This window comes from Acipenser ruthenus, chromosome 9, assembly GCF_902713425.1.
Source record: "Acipenser ruthenus chromosome 9, fAciRut3.2 maternal haplotype, whole genome shotgun sequence".
NCBI classification, from domain to species: Eukaryota; Metazoa; Chordata; class Actinopteri; order Acipenseriformes; family Acipenseridae; genus Acipenser; species Acipenser ruthenus.
In genome coordinates, this window is record NC_081197.1 from 38,215,971 (window position 1) to 38,239,833 (window position 23,863).

Genomic DNA, 23,863 nt, shown 5'->3' on the forward strand with positions numbered 1-23,863 from the left:
GGTCTTTCTAAACACCGTCGGTAATAAAAAAAAAAAAAAAAAGAACAAATGCATCAATAAATACCCAAGGTTATTTTGTGCTTCAATGTAGTTAAAAAAATGTACGAACGAGTTACACGTTTTAATACTATTCAAAAATACACAATGAGAAAAACATTCTTGCACAATGCATTTTATTTAGGAAAACTCCCGACCACCGCATTATCCTGGTGAGTCGGTAGTACTGCAGTCTTCTCTTCTCACTGAGAAACTTTTGTCTGAATGTTAGAACGGAGCTTGTTTGAACTCCCCTCCCCCAAGTTTGGCGAAACAGGAACAACTTCTTTGAAAAAAAAAGTTGCACAAGTTTGAAACTAACTTCATCGGGAAACTTTCTGTTTGTTTGTTTGGCGTACGGAGTCCCAGCGTTGTGTTTTTTTTAACTAACGTCAACGTGTGTAATTTGTATTTTTATTACCCACCTTGGATGTTTTTTTTTGAAGGATTTTTATCGTCTGAGGAGGAGTGCTTTTAAAAAGAAAAGATGATAATCGTGGGATACTCTTACTGATGTTTGTGTGAAATTCATTTGGAATGGATGTACCTACCACATTCTTATGGAATGTGGTCTCTATATATTAAACACGGGGTGAGTCTAAATTGATATCGTGTCTAAAATATACAAATAACCATTAAGTACCATTTTCTCTCTTTATTTGTATTTGTTCGTTTGGGGAAAAAAACAAAAAACCTTTGGTCGTGTTCTATTTTATAGTTCGGGAGTAAAATATTTTTGATGCTTAATCAATGTAAGCGTGTTAGTGTATTTATCACTGTTTTGAAGCAGTTTAATCGATTTTTTTGTTTTTATTTCTTGTACATTTATTTACCTGTATCGGTCGTTTAGTAAGAACATTTAGAATTAGTAGACCATTTAAATATTAAGTAATTTCCCCCTGCTGTTTTGTGTTGGAAATGATTGTTAGAAAACGTGGCCATGGACTCAGCATTCTAATACTCTTTTTGTGATTTACCATTTCTTTGTCTGCAGACTGCGTATTTGGTTCTTGCCCTTTAAGATTTAAAGAGATAATGAGCAATGTTTGTGCACGTGGGTGAAATCAATGCAGTCGACTGATTGCAACTTTTTGTTTGTAGTTTCACCAACTTTTGTTTTGTGCTTTTTGTTGTGTTCTAAGAGGTACTTAAATCTAACATCCACTGGAATTAGTCAGTACAGGCGTTTGTTTCAGGTTTCTCCTTTTCCAGTTTACTGGTCCTATAGGTGCTACAGTATTTGTGACAACTTGTTAAGAAGGCAGTAGTACTGCATAATGATGTGCATCACAATTACTGTATCAAATACTATGAGTACTTGAATGTAAAACAAGGCGAATGCATGGTACTACTGTAGGCTATTTATATATATATATATATATATATATATATATATATATATATATATATATATATATATATATAAAAAACATTTGCAAGTAATGGGGCCTTACAAAAAGGGCACATACCAAATAAGGAGTTATATGTTTTGTGTCTATTTAAACCCATTGAGTTGTGTGTCTTATTTAAATGTTGCTCAGGAGGTGTTTCTATATCTACAGGATCTAAACGCACAGTTTGGAAGACCTCAAACTTTACACACTGTCATTCAGAGTAATCAGTAACAACCATGTTATAGAGACCATGGTAAGGTAAAAGGTTCGAATAGAGGTCTGTGAAATCAGTCATAAGTGTTGCAAAACTGGATCATGGAATTAAGTATTTATAGCAAGGAATCAAAGTAGTGGCCAAGAATATGACGTTATTTTCACATAAACCATTCCAAATAAATGCAAGGAAAGTAAAGCTATTCAGTAACACCATAAAAAAAGAAAAATGTTTCATTTTGTTCTTGAGTGTTTAAAGTTCTGGGTGAACTGTCTGTGGTATGTACAAAACTCCAGAAAGGCATCATGAACTGGGTACAAAAAGCGTGCTTTTTATTGATTCCGCTCCATAACAGTGACAGAGATCACAGCCAACAATGGTTCCATCAAGACCCACTGAAGCAGTCTGAGATTGTCTCAATGGATTGGGTTAGTGCAGTTGCGGACTAACTCTTCCCATAATGGGGCAACACTTGTAGGGCGAATATCTCAACCGGACACAGACACAGGAATTTGAAAGGAAGAGTGGTTTAAATCGGTAGTTAAATCAGAAGATTGAGCTCTGGGTGCCCCCACTGTCATTCCATTAACACCCAGGGCAATGCTGGTGAATGCAGTCGCAGCGTTGAGGGACCAGCCGTTTACACAGGCAGATAGATAACTTGCAGTGTTTTTCCCTCTGGCTTAAAAAAAACTAATCAAACTTGGGTGCACACTTTTACTTGATTGCACAAGGTAGACCTAAATGAAACCAAAAGCAGCCTTCGCAGTCCCCATTGGTCGACACATAATGAAAAATACTATCCCTTAAGGAAAGTTGGTCATTTATTGCCTCAAAGTGGTTAAATACACATTTCATTGACTGCAATAAGACACAGCTTCTCAATAAACTCTGCATCTTTGTTTTTTTCTTTTTTCTTTTAGGTTTGTGGATGGATTATTTAAACCAGAGAACCTGGATTTTGGGTGGTTGCTGTTTTTGGATCTGAAAGGGGTTACACTTGAAATTTGCAATCTGTTAGCAGGAGTCCAGTTGTTCCTAGAGGGATCTACCTGCAAGTTCTTCCGATGAGGAAGTGCCACTGCCATTAGGATCTGGGGGCTTTTCAAGGTAATGACTTTTAGGTACAGTGAAAAAGGAACCAGATACAGTACGGATCAAGACCACACTGGTGGTAGTAAGTGGTGCCTTCAGTGATCCCTTTTGGCCGAAAAATATTAGGAGGCTGTGTGGTCCAGTGGTTAAAGAAAAGAGCTTGTAACCAGGAGGTCCCCGGTTCAAATCCTGGCTCACTCACAGACTTGCTGTGTTTTGGGCGAGATATTGTTGTAATGGTGCGTTTACTCTGGCCAGCTTTGGGCCGTCTCAGGTCTTTTTTCTGCAGTGTAAATGCACATGGCCTACTCTCAGCTGTCCTAAAAACAGCCAACCAAAGACGTGGCTCAGCGCCAGCTTAGGTCAGTCCGAAAGGCAGTGTAAACTCACCCGACTTTAGGAGGGCTCACGCATGACGTGAGTGCCACTCGGCTACTCCCCCACGGAATCTAAACAGGAAGAAGCTGCAGTGCCGTTGCAGTGTCACAAAAAGGGAAGAACGACTTGAGACACAAGCGTCCTGAATGTTTGAAATTATTAACTGTTTATATTGGGTAGTATTTGTAAATATCTACGTTTTATTATTAAGTTGTCGTCAAAAGTTTACATACCCCAAATATCCATACATTGGGATATGTAAACTTTTGACTGTAACTTTTTTCCTTTTTAAACAAGTGCAGACACCGGTGGATGTCAAAGAAACAAAAGTGTAATATTTGAGTATATCAGTGAGAATTATTTAAAAAAACAACGCTATCAAAAATCATTTTATACAAAAACTATCCTGGGTTGTGTTTTTCCCAGTTATTTATTGTAAACCACTTAGTTATTGGTTTAGTTTCAAACACGCTTTAACACACAATCTTTTTGTTGTTTGTTTCTATTGTTATTTAAAAACACACTAGTTTTTTTTTTTTTTTACAAATGTTTTCTTTTTGTTTGTTTCTGACAACCGCGGCGTGAACTGGGGAGAGCAAGAAAGCAGAGCTGTCATAGCGTTGTGGGGCTAAACTCAAATCCAGAGTGCACTCTAAGCGGAAACACAAAATAAATACATATACCAAGAAATAGCGGCAGGTCTGGCGAAAGATCTGTGCAACCCCCTTTCTGCACTTTTTGATTATAGTTGATCTTTTACCCAATTGCATTTTACATGTTATGTTTTAAGTAAAGATTGTTTTAATAATTTGAGGTCCCTGTCATTTCATTTTTTAAAAAAAGGAACAAAATGTTTTGAATCATTGCAAACAATTTAGATAGTGTACTTACATAATTATTATTTATTCATTTGCAGTAGTAGTTATTTGTAACAAGGCTAATTTGAAAAAATAAAATTTGTTAACTGCAATTGTATACAGTAAATGATTTTTCTCCGGTATTCCTGTGGCTGCTTAGCCTATTTTAACTAAAAATAAAGGACTTCTGCATCATAAAATTATATACAAGGTGATATAATATTGGTGAAGAAGCAGAGTTATTTTGAAAACAAAACGGTCTTTATTATTACAGTAATAAACAACAATTTTACTTATCTTACTCAAGGTGAAATTCTTCACATAACAAATGAGTCAGGAACCGCTATGTTGTGTCAAACACTGTTTAAACAAATAACGTTTTTCTCATAGACTGCAAGATAAGTATGTATTTAAGATGAGTCCCCGCAATATGAACACGACACTGTATTGTTTGTAATACCACTCTGCCTCTTACACTTTTGTGGTTTGGGGAGGGGAAAACTTGCCATCCCTTCAGTGGTTGTTATGACGTGTCACAAAAAGAGAAGAACGAGAAGCACGTATTGTAATTTAGATGGTATGCGTGTGCATTGGGACCTAAGTCGGCTTAGGTGGCTATAAAGCAGCGTATGTGACTCTGCAGCAGATCCATAGTTCACACACCCTAGTACCTGTTAGTTACTAAAGTCTGCTAAAGAAAGAAATAATAATAAAAGATTCTGTCTACTCTATTGATGTTAAAATTCTTATTTTACTGTTGTGATAAAAGAGTACTGAATTTGCTTGATTTCCTCTCTGCCATATACTTTCATTAGAAAGCAATGTATTGTTGTAGTAAAGGTAGGGTTAACATGCAAGGCTGCCAATTGCATTCAGTAGTTAAGGGGTGGGGATTGATATCTTCCCCTCCTCTCGACAGACATCTCTGTCGGTACGAGAGAGTGCTGTGTGGCTGTTAACAGCGTATGTGTCCTCTGGATAGACAGAAGGCCTCGGTCTGCAGTGCTGGTAATCCCATATATTCATGTGCAGTCAATTTATTACTGATAATGAAGGGCGAGACAGAGACAGATTTACAGTAAGAAGTAACCTAGATGCTGACCCTAGAACCGACAAGCCCTATGGAAAGTAAAAGGGGCTGAGCAAATCGGACTTGTGTGTGTGTGTGTGTGTGTGTGTGTGTGTGTGTGATCACCATTTTGTGGGAGATCATATTACCAGCAACAGGCTTATAGTGGAAGTGTCTGTGCATACTTGATGTGAGCTTTTCTGTACAATATTTAGAAGGACATTTTAATTGGTTTAGAATACAGTTCTATACTTGTTGGTTACATATATGGATTATTATACCCTGTTGGGGAATGGATGCATGGGGGTGTAGTGGAAATGTGTGCCCATATGTTAGTCTGTTACACATTATAGAGTGCATCAGATTCTAGAGAATTGGTTATCCAAATATGATAAAACTTGGTTAGGACATTATTTAGCAGAAGTTAATGATACTGTATCCGAATCAGTGTATACTGTATGAGCAGAAGCGTGTCCATTCATCTGTCTGTGTGTTTAAGTCGCACTGTTATTTTTTTATTTTTTTATTTTTTATATATACTTAGCGAATGTAGGGAACCAATTCAGACAGTTATTTGTTTGCCAACTTCTTCCATTGCTCAAAGTGACTAAATTGACTGAAATGTATTTGGCCAAATCCAGAGTTGATGTAAATTTTACTTTTGGAAGAATATTGCTATGATTAATTTAAACTTGGTGAACTCAAGCCAGTTTAACAATACATTTTATAATCATCTTGCTATTCCATTGTAGATGTATCACTATTACCCCTTTTCCACCTGCACACCCGACCCGACCCGAGCCGAGCCGGTGACGAGTCGAGCCAGCCTGGTACGGCTCGGGTAGCTTGAGTTGCTTTTACACTAGAGGAAGTGTCCTGGGGGTTGTCACTTTCTCTTGGAATGATGCTTGAGCATGATAACGAAATGCAATAACTCCACCCGCAGCCTGCTTCAGCCCCGAACCAGATTCATTTATATCCCGTTTACACTAGCACACCCGTACCATGAGGGCTCCACGCCCTCACGGTAAGGGTGTATTTACACTAGCAGATACCCGAGCTGAGCCGGAACCAAGCTGTGAAACTCCAACCCTGCAACATATCTGAATCTGGCTCGGGGCAGAAGCAGGCTGTGGGCGGGGTTATTGCATTTCATCATCACGCTCCAGCGTCATTACAAGAAAAAGTGGCAATCCCCAGGACCTCAACTGGTAAATGTTTTCTTAAATCCTTACCTTTACGCCGCGGGACACATAAAAACACACATCTGACTGAAATATTAAATAAAATAACTCCCTCTCTATAATATGCATATAGTGAATCAAAAATGTAACTTTCTGTGAATTAACCATGCATAAAGCACAATGTAATCAGTGCTATATTTTTTACAAAAAAAAAAAAAGTTAACATTCCCACTCGAGGATCTTTTTAAATCGGCAGTTTTTAAATTATAAATAGCCTGGCTAAATGGGGGTCGGGAGTTCAGTTCCAAGCGACAGACAACCAAACCAACAAAGTGCGAGAAGGAGAGCAGGTCGGGAAGAGGGAAGAGGGAATGGGCTCGCCCCAGGTTCGGCTGCCAGAGCGGGGCTGAAGCATCTCGTCACCCGGAGAAAGCTGCAGCTCCTCTTGCAGCAAAAAAGTAAATACATTAGGAAGGATAACCACGTAATAGACCTAATATCTATTTAGTTATAAAACGAATGCTGAATAAGATGTCTGTGTTATAAAGTGCCAGCGCAGCTTTTCTTCAGTTCAGATACTGTATCAAAAGGGAGAGACAGAAACAGAAGTTACACTGATAAGTTGTTTATAGTTTGAACACCGGTACTGTATTTACTGTAGAAATATTGCATTTCTATAGGGAATTGTATTTCAACGCCCCCCCCACCACCACCACACACACGTGCATTTTCAGTACTTCTCCACAATAAAAATAATAATAAAAAAAAAAAATCCATGATAAAAATGTTTTATTAAATTAATGCTTAGTTCTATTTTTGCAGTCTGTGCGATTTAATTGAATCGACTCAGCACGTTCATTATGCGTGACATCTCTCAGCTTGGCTCACCTTCCTCTAGTGTAAAAGCAACTCAAGCTACCCGAGCCGTACCAGGCTGGCTCGAATCGTCACCGGCTCAGCTCGGGTGTGCAGGTGGAAAAGGGGTATTACGTTGCAGGGCTGGAGTTTCACAGCTTGGTTCCGGCTCGGCTCGGGTATTTACTAGTGTAAATACACCCGTACCGTGAGGGCGTGGAGCCCTCACGATACGGGTGTGCTAGTGTAAACGGGGTATAAAACTCCTATGCTGTCATGTTGCAGCAATATGCTGTGTGAAATGTTTGAATATCTTATGTGCCTGCTGCACCCGGTCATTATGCCTTTGAGCCGTTCCACATCAAATGGACCAGTGTTACATTCGTCGCTCTCAGATTCTTTTGATCTCGCATGTGAATGTACCTGAAGAGTTTTAAGAAGAATCCCAAAATACTAACTCTCAAGTCTCCTTATTTTTGAAGTTATGGGCTTATAATGAGGGTGTGCACGTGACAGATGAAAACAAGCACGGAAAAGGGGCCAAGTTTGAGAAGCAGATCTTTTAAAGTATTCAAAATCTTCTTGATACTCACTGTATGCACAGAGCTACTCTTAATTTAGTACTGTGTCAACATACTGTAAAAATCAATTTAAATCAATCCAACACACATTGATGAAAATTGCTGTTAGCAGTTTTCTGTTAACCACAAGCATTGTATGACTTTTTTTTACCACACTGTATTTAAAGTGCTATAAAAAAAAAAAAAAAACTTATTTGAGACAGTAGAGTGAATATATATCCCCTTTCCTCAAGAAAATGTAGGACAATGATCTGACCTAAATTATTAATTATATTTTGACTCAATAAAAGAAAACAACAACATTGGTTCATTTATAATTATATAATTTGCAACCTGAATTAAGAACCCATCAATGAATGGAGTGTACATGCAATCATATGTTGAATGACAAACTTCAATTTTTTGCTGTACAGGAGGGCTTATCTTCAACAGAAATGTGACAAAGTAAGCTGTTGAGCAGGGAGGGCTCTTCTGTCAACTGTTTGAAATCAAAGTGAGGGAACTGCAAGATTTTACTGGTGGAGCATGGGACCTGCATCTGTTACATATCCCCAACTGTCAGCACAGGAAAATCTTAAAACAATTAAAGCCAGACCAGGCCTGATGGCATCACTTCACTAGCAAGACCAATATACACAATACCAGCACAAATTATGGCAACAATAAATGATTTACAGCACGACTAGGGGTCGGTATTGTATTGTCCATTTTCTCCACTTAGACTCCTTTATTTATTAAATACCCTGGTATCTCTGACTAGATAATCGTCTCCTCTTTATAATTATGCTAATTATTTTAATGAGCAAAACGTCTCGCAAGTAGAATGGTCCCTCCGGAATGTTCTCCTTTTTCTAGGAAAAACGTACAACTGGGGATGGGGAGATTGTTGCCGGATAATTTCACTCTGATTGTTTTCTCGCTAAACATCATTGGTAGCACATGCATTCTTTAAAACACAAATGATAGATGCACAAACAATTTCCTTGGTCGCATATGCAACAAAATTGTATTTCTGACCATTGGAAGGTTTAAGGCCTCGATTCAAACTTGTTTTTGAGTGCCGAAATATGGTATTCTGTTAAATTGTCTCTGCCGGTAATTGTTGCTACACACTTGCACTGTAAACTCTTTTTAAACATTTAGCAATGCAGCTTGATACGTTCCATACTATGGGTGCAGGTTATGTGGAATCCCTTTTTATGATACTAATAGAGGGATGGGCTTAAAACCTTTGCTAATTTCTGGCAACTTTCTTGTGTCGCCCACCACATTAATCAGGTTTTCAGTATAAAGGGCCAGTATCCCCCAGGCAGTTAATAATGTGCTGCAACTGGCACAGCTTTAAGGCATATTTTGCAAATGGTCAGTACTCTTTATTGCCAAGACAATATAACGCAATGCCAACATATCCTGCCAGTTTTTTCAATGCCAGGCCAATAAAGATTTATGCCAGAATAACAGCATGCCAGTTTAGCACTGTTCCAGTGTCATACCATGCCAGTGTTGAGTCATGCCGGAAAAATATCACGGCCATTTAATACCGTGGAATTCAAGTACATTAGCAGCTGTGGTAATTCAAGGACAGGATATAGCTAATGTGTGGTCTGTAAAGGCTATGTTTATTTAAGGTGCACAGAACAGAGAGAATTTGCATTGCTTTTAGAGGATATAGTCTAGGTCTCTGTCTTTTACTCCTCAGACCCAAGGGGAAGGAGTCAGCTGTATATATTAACTTAAGAATTATCTTTAGGTAATATAGGTACATATTTTGCTGGCAAGTTTTTTGCTAAGCTTCAATTCTGCTTAATTGTATTGGGATCGACTGGAAGACTAACAAAGGGAAATAATATTTGTATAGCAACAATAGCAAGTGTGGTCGAACACAACTTCTATTCAGGGACATCCATCAAAGTATTTGGTCAAATACTTTGTCCGCCTTCAAGTCGCCATAGGGTTGGTTTGTTGCACATTGTGGAATGAAGTGTTATTTGGGGTTGGCTCTTTTCAAATGGCATTCAGAAAATACATTATTTTTATTAATTTTTCCAATTTTTATCCCAATTTTAGAATGTCCAATTATTATTCAACATGGCGCTCTGCTGCAACCCCCAAACTAACTCGGGAAAGACGAAGACGAACACTCGCGTCCTCCAAAATGAGTGCCGTCAGCCCTCTGCTTTTTTTCGCTCTGTAAACCCAGAGGGCCACGTACTTCTGAATTGTTTACAGGCCGGCCTGCAGGCGCCCGGCCAGCCACAGGGGTCATTGGTGTGCGGTGAGCCAAGGACTCCCCAGCCAACCTAACCCCTACCCCACGTGGGCATTGCTTGGCCAATTCCACGCTGCCCCCTGGGAACTCCCATCCATGGTCGGCAGTGGCATAGCTTGGATTCGAACCAGTGATCTCCAAGCTATAGGGCGCATCCTGAACTCCGGGCAGCATGCCTTTACCGGATGCGTCACTCGGGAGCCCCAATCATTTAGTTTTTGAACATATAATCCTGTAGACGTCTGTGAACTGCAATGAGTCATAACCATAACACCTGTCTTTTCTTTTTCCAGGTAGCTGGATTTCATTCTATTGTACCGTTGAAGTGCAGCTACAGAGATGGCCACAGCTATATCATGACACACAGGGACATGGTGAGTCACATTTCCTACCACAGAACCATATTGTGTTTTATCAGAAGTTGCTCACTAGTTGCAACTATCCCAAGACTCCACTATCCAAAGTGAGAATGTTTTTTATTAAAGGGTACATAAGGACCTTTTTATTTTATTGTTACATGTTCCCGTGTGTTGCTACAACTGTTTACGTAAGGTGTGTTTATTAATTTTTTTTTTTTTTACTTTTTGACCACTTTTTTAAACTTTTAAATTGCATTCCCTGCCTCATCCTCCCACTCACATATGTAATTGAGATGGATTTACCAGTGGGCAGGGGGATGATGGGAAATGTAGTTCTAAGAGGTCCATGCGGGTACATGGGAAGCCATCTTGAGGCAGGGAATGCAATTTAAAAATTTTAAAAAGTGGTCCAAATACAAAAAAATTAAAATAAAAAATTAAAAAGGTAAAACAATACACACACCTTACGTAAACAGTTGTAGCAACACATGGGAACATGTAACACAATAAAATAAAAAGGTCCTTATGTACCCTTTAAAGAACGGTCTTGGACCACAGTATAGTTTCTAATACACAACTGTCTTATTCATTCTTGCATGTTGAGAAAAATACATCATTTCACATGTGAAGACTGCACCATAGATTTAAATAATTGTGTTTTTGAAGTGTTGCACCTTCCCTGAAAAGGGTGTTTCTCTCTTCTTGGTAGGGCCTTTGGTCAGTTTCATAAAACCCTTCAATTTCCCCTTCGTTTTTTCCCTTTAGTATTTGGGTTTAAGGTTGTTAACACTGCCTTTTTTTTCCCAACGTATGAGTCCTTGAAAGTCATCACTGACTTCACTAAGCATCTGTGGATTAATTAAACCTCTTGTTCATTATCATGAGTGATTTGGTATCTGGAACACCTGAGTATTGCAATTATTTGTTATGTCTAGCAAGCAGTTTGCTGTAGTACAGTTAAGGAATACTGAGGAGCTGAGTCCACTAAAGACTTGCACAGCAGTTATGTAGTGTATTAGATTGTCTAATGTATTGATCCAAAGAAAGCAAATGCTGATAGAGAGGCAGAACACTGCTTATAGATATTGGCTTAATACTTGGTACACATGTGTTCTGTGATTCTTTCGGTCACAGTCGATAGTGGGAATAATTTTCCCTTAAAAATGAACCCTTTCACTGATGCATTGCTTTAAACTCTGGCCATATAAATGATAGACCTTATGCTTTGACATAGAGTACACAGTTTTACTTCATGTTTACAAATCATTTGATTGAATATGACATTAGAGTATGCTCCCAGGGATGCTTTATTTTTGTTCACAAAGACACCCATTTCTAGTTTTAAACACTACACTTAACCAAGATACTAACACCTCAGTTGCTTAACTAATGATATTAGATACCACTCATTCAGTTTTCATTCACTTGTGGGCACAATTTCGGATGTACATTTCAGACACTTTTGAGATGTGGTAATCATTAAGAATCATGACATTTTTTACTTGGACCTAGTATGTCAACCAATTAGGACTGTAATTTAACCTTTCTTGATAAGGGAGAAATGCTCATAAAATACTATGGTGTTGGACAAAATCAGACTAACTGACTTTTTCATCTAACAACACTGTACATTTGTTTAATAAAAAAAAAAAATGTTTAAAAAGCTGATAGATACTGGCGCATTTGGTCTCCTTTAGTATTGAGAGCAGTGGGGGATGCCTGGTTGAATAGAATGGTTGGTTGACCTTTGATCTTTATGGATCTTCGTGGATTCTATTGCTATGCCTTTTTGTTCTTCGTTTTATTATAGAAAAAAAAAATGTTGTTTGTAGATTTTAGTATTTGTTTCTTATTGTTATTGTTAAAAAATGTTCAAAACTTTAATAAATTATTTTTTTTGTGTGTGTACCTTAACATTAAGCCCTGATTTCTAAAACCATAGATAATTATCTTTGTAATTTAGGATGATTTTGACACTGAGGTTGCCTAATTTGTGGAACTGCCCTTATATGTCATTTATTAAGTGGCTTTGTTTTTGTACTTAGATGTAGTTCCAGTTACTTAATTATTTGTATATGAAATACATAGTCTTCTGTTAAAGTATATCATACAGTAGTTCCATATTGTAGTGGTTTTGGTTTTAATGTATAGTGTGTGTGTGGGGCTGGATTGTACTTGTTAAATGTTTTATATTTTCTCTGTTAAACTGGCATGCATGTTAACATGGTTTAGTCTTGGTTAACTAAACTGATAAAACAGTTTTGTGAGTATAGGTAAGAAGCAGCAGCTTCTGGCTGATGCATTAAATCTCATTCTGTTTTTGTTTGGTAGCAACAGTTTTAAGCTCATTTCGTCAAACTTTTTTAATGGTGTTGCAGTGATGTACATAAGACTCCCATTGCATAGCACTTTGATCCGTTCCTGGTTTTACAATGAGCTTAATATAAAACACACCTGAGCTTGTTGCCTGTACACCGAGGCTAATCAACCTGGAATGGGTTTACTGCTATACAATAGGAGTCTTATTTCCATCCCTGGTGTTGGATATTCTAATTAGTGTGTGTATTCTAATTAGTGTGTCTAATAATGTGTGTTTTATTATCTTAAAGTTTTGTAAATGGTTTCTGTTTTTGCAGCTGAAAACAGTCTGAGTGATCAAGTGGTTTTTTGCTGTTTTATTATTTTGGCAGATTCAAGCTGCAGGGAACTGTAACCCCAGTAATGCCAATAAACAGCATATCAGGGACTCTAATTTTCTGTGGCTACTGGCTTATTTTGAGATTGGTCTACGGACAGTGTGGAACATCTAGAATGTAATTGTCAACCGCAGGACATTACGCAGATTTTGTTTTACATTTCTTTTCCTACCCAGTGAAAGTGTTGGATGCCGACTTGCTTGGCAATCGTTTCTTCAGTTGAGGATGTAGACGCTCTCCTTTGTTTTGTCTGAAAAGGGAGTATATTAGTATGCACTCTTTAATTGCCATAGCATCTACTTGACCTTTTTAATTACAAATTACAGACAAGTATATCTGAATTTCCAGTTCCTTTTTTTGTTTTTTAAATCTGGCTTATGCACGCAGCACATTGTTGCTAAGTCTGCCCAATAAACCTCCTTTTATAACTAATTGATGTGTAGGAGCAAAGCGCTGCCTTTTGAAACCTGCTTTTTTTTAGAAAAAAAAGCTGCAGTACTTTGCTCAGGTTGGTTCCTTAACGACTGTTAAAGGTACAATACTTTTTTTTTGTTTTTTCTTACAAATATTAAACCGTGTGTTTATTAGTGTCATTATTAACTGGTTATTGTTTCAGGTACTTTCAACAAGCATATAAAACCAACCAGTGCTTCCTATAGGCTGTAGTATGCATGTTACATAATGGAGGCTGAACACATTTGCTCACCATTTCTTTATGTTTTTGTTTCTTTTCTTTTTTTTTTTTTTAACAATTGTTTCTGATAGCTAGCAGTGGAAGGCAGTCATCCTGGTCCTGTGGTTTGTGTTGAATTCTCTGTGGTGTGTGTGAGCCTTTGTCCCTGCCGGCAGTCAGGGAAAGGATTTCTCACAGATCAGCCAGGGCTACACTTCAGAATAGTATTAGCATAATACTAGGAATAAATGGGCGATCCTTTTTTTTTTTTTTTTTTTTTTTTTTTTAAGCTACCGGCGTGGATCGTTTAACAGGAGAGGGAGTGCTTTTTTTCTACAATGCCAAAGAGCTGTGGCTGTTTTGCTAGCTCAATGACAAAATATGGAACCCTTTTCACTTGAAAAATATGAATCTGCGCTTGTTCAGTAGCCTCTGTATCTTGTGCTAAAAGACTGAATGACTGAATTCTACCCTGGAATTGTTTTTCGGTAGATACTGGTTCAGTTGGAAACTGGGTAAAATATGTTTCATCCATATGAATCTCGCAGTGTTAGTTAGGGGTGTAAATCGTTTATAGTTTAAACGTTAGTAGAGTGTCGAGCGTTTTTAGTTTTGCTTAATCGTTTAAACGACTACATCATTGTCATTGGGTATTCACCTCCCAATGTCCCGCATGCTTTTGGTCACGTGACTAGTCTGCTTCTATTAAGTTGGATTTAGCGTGGAGGAGGTTAATAAATGCGATAACATTTGTGCTTAAACATAGCACGGTTGATTATTGAGACGATTGCAAATGGCTTGCAACCAATTTCAGTTGTGGAGATACCGGATTCCACTTCAATGTCTTTTGTTGAGCCAGATTACAGAAGTCTGTGTTGATCTTTTTTTTTTTTTTTTTTTTTTGCTATTCTGGGACTGAGGCTCGAAGATAACTTCTATTTTATGTTTATTTAATGGTCTTTTTTTTTTTCTTCTACTCCTGCCAGTCAGATAAGTACAAACTATTGCTATTAGTAAATTTATTTATTTATTTATTATTATTATTATTATTATTATTATTATTATTATTATTATTATTATTATTATTTTAAACAGAATATTGATTATTTGAATTAACATGATACTGTATTTGGAATAGTCAGTTTGGTGTGAACATAACTAGTTCTTGTCTCTTTTATATACAGTAAGTAGGATACATTAGCGATTTGGATTTTAGCACTGTTTGAGTTAGACTGCATAACATTTCTGTAGTAATGCAATTAATGCTCACCCTCTAATCAAAACAGACCATTATCGTACCGCCAATGCTATTATTTTTTCATATTGCTTCACTGTTTTATACAAGTATTTATATATACGGTTTAATTTAGTAATTTATTTGGTATAATTTAGTTATTTTTCTGTCAAACAACTTAATGGGCTTTTAAATAGGGCAAGTCTTCATTTTCCACATACAAACGAGATCGCAACATGTTAATAAGCGACTAATGAAAAAAAAGCATTTTGCTGGAGACAGTATTACAATCGTTATGACTAGTAACTGTATTTAAATTAAAGGACGAGTCACTTTGCATTTTTAAATGAAAAAGTAAGACTTATAATTTAAAAGCCCATTTTGTGGTTTCACAGAAGAAGAAAGAAAAGTACCGTATTTTTGAGCCATTGTGAGGGCAACATTAGTGTATCATTTTTTTTTTATTTGTTATTGAAATCGTGATGGTAAGTTTAGTGTAACAGAAAACAAAAGTAACTCCTGAAATCGAAACTGCTAGAATGCACTTCAGGCGTTATTTTTCCTTTTTTTCTTTTTTTTTTTTTTTAATAAATTTAGTCATTGCCAATTATTTATTATTTTCTCCCAATTTGGAATGGCCAATTATTTTATTATGCTCAGCTCACCGCTACCAGCCCTGCGCTGACTTGGGAGGGCGAAGACGAACACATGCTGTCCTCCGAAGCGTGTGCCGTCAGCCGACCGCTTTTTTTTCACACTGCGGACTCACCGTGCAGCTACCCAAGAGCTACAGCGTCGGAGGACAACGCGGCTCTCAGGCAGCTTACAGGCAAGCCCGCAGGCGCCTGGCCAGACTATAGGGGTCTTTGGTGCGCGGTGAGCCGAGGACACCCTGGCCGACCTAACCCTCCCTCCCTCCGGGCGGCGCTTGGCCAATTGAGCGCCGCACCCTGGAGGCTCCCGTCCTCGGTCGGCAAAGGAAAAGCCTGGACTCACACTCGCGACGTCCAGACTATAGAGCGCATCCTGCACTCCACGTGGAGCGCCTTTATTGGATGCGCCACTCGGGAGCCATTTTTCCTAAATATATATTACATATCCTGATTGCGTTTGACTCACAGCAGATTTGCAAAAGTAACACATTTATAAGCACTTCTACCTAGAACCGCCAGACTTGTCATTTTGACATGTATTACAATACAGTACTTGTGTTTTTTTTTTGTTTTGTTTTTTTGTATCACCTACAACAGTATAATTTTAGTACACAAGCCCCACACCCACGTGGGCGCTTGTTTACTTGCAGTCGCGTGGAGGATGACACACACACACCGACGAGTGAAGTACACTGGCTGTGTTTACTTGTTTTCTTGTTTTATGACATTTACAGAACAGTCTCATTTTACAATCCAGGTACTCCATGATTCAAACTCAGCAATACAGATTATTAAACTCACCGTAGAACCCAACTAGTAAATAAAATAATAACAGCTACAGCGGAGGGCGAGCTCCGTCCTCTTTCCAGTCCTCCCACTGTGTCAAAAAGCATGCATACTTCACTGATAGCAAAACGCATAATAGAAAAACTACAGGTCAGAACTGTGTCAGCTATAATTTATTGTTATTATTAATGTCCCACACTAGCCCACACGGAAGTATGTATTTCAGTGGGAGGTGGTGTGGTCTGGCTGTAATTCAATGAAACTGCGTCTGTGTTTTATGCGACAGCTCCTGGATGTAAACAAACCTGGGATTTTTATATATATATATATATATATATATATATATATATATATATATATATATATATATATATATATATATACAGCTCTGGAAAAAATTAAGAGACCACTCCACCACAAAATTATCAGTTTCTCTGGTTTTACTATTTATAGGTATGTGTTTGGGTAAAATGAACATTTTTGTTTTATTCTATAAACTACTGACAACATTTCTCCCAAATTCCAAATAAAAATATTGTCATTTAGAGCATTTATTTGCAGAAAATGACAACTGGTCAAAATAACAAAAAAGATGTTGTCAGACCTCGAATAATGCAAAGAAAATAAGTTCATATTCATTTTTAAACAACACAATACTAATGTTTTAACTTAGGAAGAGTTCAGAAATCAATATTTGGTGGAATAACCCTGATTTTCAAGCACAGCTTTCATGCGTCTTGGCATGCTCTCCACCAGTCTTTCACATTGATGTTGGGTGACTTTATGCCACTCCTGGCGCAAAAATTCAAGCAGCTCGACTTTGTTTGATGGCTTGTGACCATCCATCTTCCTCTTGATCACATTCCAGAGGTTTTCAATGGGGTTCAGGTCTGGAGATTGGGCTGGCCATGACAGGGTCTTGATCTGGTGGTCCTCCATCCACACCTTGATTGACCTGGCTGTGTGGCATGGAGCATTTTCCTGCTGGAAAAACCAATCCTCAGAGTTGGGGAACATTGTCAGAGCAGAAGGAAGCAAGTTTTCTTCCAGGACAACCTTGTACTTGGCTTGATTCATGCGTCCTTCACAAAGACAAATCTGCCCGATTCCAGCCTTGCTGAAGCACCCCCAGGTGAGTCCAATTTTCAGCTTTGCCCAACACCTGGTCATCTAATGGTTAGACGGAGACCTGGAGAGGCCTACAAGCCACAGTGTCTTGCACCCACTGTGAAATGTGGTGGAGGATCGGTGATGATCTGGGGGTGCTTCAGCAAGGCTGGAATCGGGCAGCTTTGGCATGAATCAAGCCAAGTATTGCCCAATATTTCTAAGATAGTTTGGAAACACTTGCAGATTCTACATAATTCAGAAAAATTAAAAAAGTATTTCTTAAGGCCCCCGTTGTAGCATTCAAAAGAGAAGCTAATTTAGGTGATATTTTAGTTCACAGTAAACATAAAAGAATAATTGACAAAATAGGTTCTACGAACATATGCACTAGTAGATGTAAAGTGTGTAAATACATAGACAAACGTAAAAATATAATTAAACATAAGAACACCACATATCCACTAAAAACTAATACCTACTGTAAAAATAGCAATGTTGTTTATGGACTAGCCTGTGAAAAATGTGATGAAATCAAATATGTTGGAGAGACTGGAACTACTTTATATAAAAGAATTCAGAACCACCTTTCATTAATTAGAAATAAAAAAATGAATGAACCAATAGTACAGCACTTCACCAGTCAGGGACATGACATAAATGATGTAAAGTTTGTAGTATTAGAACAGCTCAAATTAGACAATGCGACATATAGAAGAATAAAAGAAAGTAAATTGATAAATAGGCTGAACACGATTATGCCAGTGGGACTCAACAGAAAAGAATGAACTAATTAACTTCAATAAATATATAACATTTAAATAAATAAACAAAATTCATTCAAAAGTTGTGCATGCTGATGCGCTGGGGAGGCCAAATCTAGACTGATCCTCAGAGTCAGCATTGCATGATATAATAAAAATATAAGTGTATATAAAGTAGTGTTAATTAGAATTAATACAGATTCAAAGATAGAAGTAAAAATGATGTCACAATATATAGAACACCATTACATCATGTAAGAATAAATCATGAATTTGAATGTAAACAATAACAAGTAGTTGTCATGCCGTCAAAAACCTATAAATACCTCCAATGTTTGGATTCAAACACAGGCTCCCTTGAGAAAGATATGTACAACATATCGAAACGTTGGGCGGCTGGCTCTTTGAGCTAAAATATATATATATATATATATATATATATATATATATATATATATATATATATATATATATATATATATACACAGTATGTGTGTATATATATATATATATATATATATATATATATATATATATATATATATATATATATATATATATATATATATATATATATACAGTATGTACACTGAGTGGTGAATCCAGGTGAAAGCTATGATCCCTTATTGATGTAACCTATTCAATCCACTTCAATCAGTGAATCAGTGTAGATGAAGGGGAGACATGTTAAAGAAGGTTTTTTAAGCCTTGACACAATTGAGACATGGATTGTGTATGTGTGCCATTCAGAGGGTAAATGGGCAAGACAAAAGATTTACAGTTAGTGCCTTTGAACGGGGTACGGTAGTAGATGCCAGGCACGCCGGTTTGAGTATGTCAAGCACTGTGCTGCTGGGTCACGCAATATAAAAGGTAACATTATTATTATTTTTATATACATGTCAACTTTTGAAAATACAAAATCGGGAGTGTAGAGCGAGGGTGCAGGTGCGTGGCTAAGTACTGTATGTGAACTTGCCTTGCGCACTGAATGCATGCCTGCCACAGGGCTCCGCTGGGTCCTAAACCCTGCTCGGTACAGACGGGGATTGCAGTAACCACACACCAGACATGACTTTTGCAGACATTAAAGGTTTGCTGATGTAAGGGGATTGTGTTTTGGGGTTAAATTTCTCGACTTATTCTCAAGCAAATATGGTAAATTAAACCAATTTCACTATTAACACGTTTCTCAGTTGTGATTTAGATACACGAATGGATTAACAGGTAGAAAAGCCAATGTAAAAAAACTACTTATAGACATATATGCAGTAATTTATAGAAAGCTATTTATTTTAAAATGCTCAGAGCTCTTGCAGCTAACGCAATTCCCCCAAGATGGCCGACTTCGGTTTTCTCCTGCAGTCGAGACCGCACATCGAGGGGGACGCATTACTACCCCACTAGTATTAGTTCTTGTTGAACTAATGACTGCTACAGATTTGTGTTGTGTTGTATTTCTTTTTTTCATAGTAGTAAATTATTTTAAGTAAAAAAAAAAAAAAAAAAAATAGATGTACTTTTTTAATTGATTACTTCTTAGATCTATCAGTGTTTCACTTAATCCTGAAAGAAGGGGATGAGGGGGTTCATATTTCCAAAATGTGTTTTGTGTTAGTTGTGCAGTTCATACTATATCCTGCACGTTGGTTAACAAACTGCTATACAGTTGCTCCCCTAGTAAAAGCACTGCCTATTGTCAGGCAGTGCGAGTTCTGTTCATGAGATGCCGATCTTGGCTGGGGAGCCACAGGGAGTGCTGCATTAACTTCCTCAGAGTTGGGGAGAAACGTTGGCTGGGGATATAGCTCACCTCATTCCCAGGCAGGGCCTCGACTCAAGGGTTCAGAAGCATGTTAACATACTCTGCTTACTGTAGAACAGACGGGTGAGAATAGACAAACTGGCTCGGCCGCGAGAACGTTGCCTTTTGAACCTTAATACTGATCAGGAAATGCGTTGCAGTGGTGAGGAGAGATTTGAATCAGGAAGTTAACTGGTGGTAAAAGTTAATTTGGTTTAAAATAAATAAAAACAAAGGGTGCTATTCATGCAACTGCTCCAAAAACCTGGCTTTAAAAAAGAGGCCTCTGGTCCTTTGTAATATGCTAAACAGTGACAAGAGTCAGTTGAAAGCAGATAGCTGTTGCTATAGTGATAGTAGTCCACCTTTCCTTTGTCAGCTTCAAAACAAAAAACATTAAATTGCCTTTTAAGTACCCAGTGTTGCTGGTTTATTTTTGCTGACTACTAAAAATTCAAAATAATTTTAAATGAGTGCAATTTGGCATAAATTCCCTGGGTTAAAATCTCCCCCTGAGGGAGGAGGAGGAGAGAGGATGAATCATGCTGATACAGACTGACAGTATCCCCTGCTGAGCTGTTCCAGACTTCATTTTACAGCATGAAGAAACACTGCTAGTGGATGTTGTTGAACACTAGTCTGCTTTGATAATTATCAACCCTTTACTTCCATGCTGCAGGGTTATTAGTCGCCAAACTAGGAGTGCGAGTGAGGGTCCCATGAGACTGAGATTTGAGTGCAAACGTTTCATAGAAAAGGGTTTATTGTTGTGAGTTTTCTGCTTTCAGCCTCATGATCACTGAGTGAGTGTGTGCGCATGTGCTGAATTTCCATAAGGACATAAAGCATTGGTTTAAGATTTCAGAAAAACTTGGTTTCTAATGGTAACTACTGTATGCACTTGTACTATGGGTACTGTAAGTAACTGGTTTTACTTGTCAATGGGGGAGAGATGGTGGTCAGGGGTGGGGTGCTGAATTATTATTATATCTGTTCTTCCATTTATTTGATTTTCTTGTGTTTAGTTATTCCTTTGCCCCCGTCTGATCACAAAAGCAGAGTTAGGTGTCAGTGTAGCACATTAACAGTTTCAGAGTCACGTGAGTCCCTAACCTATGTTAATAATAATAATAATAATTTATTTCTTAGCAGACTCCCTTATCCAGGGCGACTTACAATTGTTACAAGATATCACATTATTTTTACATAGAATTACCCATTTATACGTTTGGTTTTTTACTGGAGCAATCTAGGTAAAGTACCTTGCTCAAGGGTACAGCAGCAGTGTCCCCCACCTGGGATTTAACCCACGACCCTCCGGTCAAGAGTCCAGAGCCCTAACCACTACTCCACACTGCTGCCCGTGTTTCAGAGTGCATATCCCTGGATATGAAAGTACTGGAAGGGGAGGTGTTCCAGGCCACACCTACATTTTTGATAGTACTATGTAGGGGTGCGCGATAATACTGATATACCGGTATGTTGCAATATTTATCAGTCAATACAATAACCAGTATTTGAACAACAACACTGGTATTTTTGGTTTAACTGATTCAGGGAAAGTCTACTGGAAAATGTCAGCTATCATCTCGTGAGATAATCACTTCCCGTGAGAACTCGTAGTGCGAGCAGTGCTAACACATAAGAAATGGCAGAATCACACAGAGATTTTGAGCGTCTTAAATTCTGCAAGGCAAAGTTGCGTGAGGAATCATTTCCTAAGAAAAATAAATCTAAAAAGGATCGCTGTATAGCATCAAACATTGCGGTATGTTGTTTATGCAAGGCTGAAGTAAAATATGCTGGCAGTACCACCAACCTTACATACAGTGGTGTAGTCCTACATCTTAAAGTACCGGATCGCTAGTCAGTGTACTGTTAACAGCAACACGACTGCATGCTTATTTTATTACAGTATCTGAGTTAAACGGAACAGCAAGGTGGACATGTTGCAGATATGAAGATTTACATTTTAAATCAGCAATGTTTATTAGGCAGTCAGACATTGTCTAGATCTGCATAAAAGAAAATCCACAATTCAAATTCTCTTGTGGAGGTATTTAATCACAATGCATACTGTATGTTCTGCTTGGTAAAGATTATAGTGATTCCACTGAAAACAAGTTTAAAAAAAACGTGGTGAAAACGCGCTTTCTGTATGCTAACAGCCTGATTTTTCAAGCGGCAAAATAAAAACTAGGTTGCAAAGGGAGGGAGGGGGAGGGGGGGGGGGGGGGATCTACAGTAATACAGTACAGTTTACACATGCTATGTAAAAAACAGAATTTGATTTATATTTTCCCAGGACATTTGGCAGCTTACTTCAATAATATACATAATAATAAAGTTGTTTACTTACTGTTCATAAGCCACTTGATTTTTAAGAATATATTCTGTGGTAGAAAGGTATAATCCTTATGCAGCTGTATTTTCTTTATGATGCAGTAACAATACGGTACGATCTTGGCAAAACCGAACATGCAACACAATTGTTTTGTAGCACTGGGGCGAATTACGCAGCCTGAATTAAAACATACATTCTATACACAGAATTTATAAATGACAGTATAGAAACTACCATGCAAATGAAACCATGGCATTAATGAGGCATGAAATAAATGTAAGCACACATTACTATACTTCAAATTAGTGTTCAAACTATTTTCTTGGAGGGATCTGCTGTTTGCACAAAATCTCACCTGACGTTTATGCTGTACTGTAATCCTAGAGTTTATGCACGTGCTGCCGGAGCCCCTGAGGCTCTCAGCTACTACTGCTACGACAACATAGTAAAATATTTTTATTCTCGATTTGTTTTAAATGTGGCGTTCTATAAGTTAGATTTATTTTTAAGGTTTGCCATCCGACATCACAGTTAGCAAAAGCATAATACAGTAAATGCCTAATACAGTAAATGCTGTCTCTTGCAACCTATCGCTGATACGATCAGCGATAGGTTGAAACCATGAACGCCCTACCTTGCATAGTATTGCTTAGTGCCAATTGGTTGAAATGCTAAATGCCAGCACCCGCATGGCAATTGGCTGAAACAGCTGCTGCATCACTGTCTAGCTCATTCATAAACTAAAATTATCAGGAAACAAACAAACAAAACTCCAAAATGCCGATGCGGCTCACCGCTGAACAAACGGTGAATACAAAAATGCGCCGATACCTTGAACTCGGTAATCATGGTATAGAAAAATGGTTGCGGTTTCAAAACCGTGGCAGTTTATACCACGGTTTACCGTAAAACCAGTATACCGTGACATCCCTACTATGGGCATTATACTGTAGTTCCTGGTGATAGTGCATTATTAGACAATTATCTAATTAACCTACGTTCAACAGAATGTGTTTATGAAGAAATAAAGATGCACTATATTACCACCATAATTCATCTCCGGTACCAATGACTTACCTCATGCATGTTTTTTTTGATGAGGGTACATCCATTCATGATATTTATTATTTTATCTTCAGCTTGATTCTCATGGGACTAAAAATCAGGTGTCCTCAGAGCCGGTCAAAAGAAGAGGACGTCTAGTAACCTCAAAGACGTAGATTAGTTTTCATGAAGGAAAGTCGGTAAATTCAAAATGAAATGCGATGTGCATGATTTGTAAACAGTGAACCGGCTCTAAATAATGAATTTTCTTGTGCCTTCTTTTCCAAAGGCTATGTATTTGCATATATATCTTCAAAAGTACCATTCAAAGCATCCATTTTTTAAGTCGCCAATAAGCTAAAAGCATTATTTTGACTTCTCTTTATGATGCATCACTACAGGAGAGAAGATGATGCATCTTAATAGACTTTACCCCCTTTGATATAGTTTTGGCCATCAAATTCACA

The 23,863-nt window shown here is 37.8% G+C and overlaps 1 protein-coding gene across 3 annotated transcripts in view; it reads left to right on the forward strand.

The window, feature by feature from the left end:
- Positions 1-23,863, forward strand: part of LOC117406352 (B-cell CLL/lymphoma 9 protein-like) — a 98,043-nt gene that overhangs the window by 51,700 nt on the left and 22,480 nt on the right. Inside the window, exons 1-3 of one of the 3 annotated variants that reach the window (XM_059029946.1) lie at positions 178-628; positions 2,568-2,754; positions 10,226-10,306. The gene's annotated coding sequence lies outside the window, so the exon portion shown is untranslated. Of the gene's footprint in view, positions 1-177; positions 629-2,567; positions 2,755-10,225; positions 10,307-23,863 lie in introns of those variants that run through there. The other 2 variants (XM_034010313.3, XM_059029945.1) reach the window with 2 other exon arrangements.